This window comes from Chinchilla lanigera, unplaced genomic scaffold (assembly GCF_000276665.1).
Source record: "Chinchilla lanigera isolate Chin_1 unplaced genomic scaffold, ChiLan1.0 scaffold00008, whole genome shotgun sequence".
Classification (NCBI taxonomy): Eukaryota; Metazoa; Chordata; class Mammalia; order Rodentia; family Chinchillidae; genus Chinchilla; species Chinchilla lanigera.
In genome coordinates, this window is record NW_004955409.1 from 16,868,593 (window position 1) to 16,869,595 (window position 1,003).

Sequence of the window (1,003 nt, forward strand, 5' to 3'; positions counted from 1 at the left end):
TGATTTTTGAGTGTTGACTTTTTTGAGGCCCAGTGTGATGGCACACACTCCTAATCCCAGAACTAGGGAGGCTGAAGCAGGAGAATATCCTTGAGTTCTAGGCCAGCCTAGGCTGCATAGTGAGTCCAGGCTAGCCTGCACTACATAACAAAACCTCAGAAAACGAAAACAAACAAACATAGAAAAAATGGAGTGAGCTCAAATAAATGACCTAATGTTGAACCTCAGGCTACTAGAAAAACAACAATAGGCCAGGGATATAGCTCAGTGGCACAGTGTCTGCCTGACAAGCACAAGGTCCTGAGTTCAATTCCTGGTACCAAAAAAATTGTCATTTAGAAAAAGAACAAGTCAAACTCAAGGCTGTATGAGGGAGGAAATTATAAACATTGGAGCAGAGCTGGCATAGTGGTGCACACCTATAATCTCAGCACTCGGGAGGCTTAGTAAGGAGGATTGCCAGGAGTTTGAAGTCAACCTGGGCTACATAGTGAGTTCAAGGCCAGCATGAACTACATAGCAAGATCTGTCTCAAAGAAAAAAAGAAATCAGAGCAGAAATTAATGCAATGGAGACTAAGAAAACAATACAAAAAATCAATGAACCGAAGAGTCGATTCTTTAAAAGATTAAATAAAATTGACAATCCCTTAGCCAACCTTATTAAAAAAAAAGGAAAGAAAAGACTAAAATCCATGCAATTAGGGATAAAAATGGTGTAATCACAACAGATGTTGCAGAAATCCAGATCATTAGTACCTACTTGCAGAATCTACTAAGATGTAAAACACAGGGAAAATGGACAGATGCCTAGATACATATGAATTATCAAAGCTAAATCAAGAAGATACAAAATTTCAAGATAAACTAATATCAATGATATTGAAGATTAATTAAAAACCTACCAACAAAGAAAATCACATGCCCCGACAGATTCACTGCTGAATTCTTTAAGAAATTTAGAGAAGACCTAACACCACTACTTCTCAAACTCTTTAATGAAA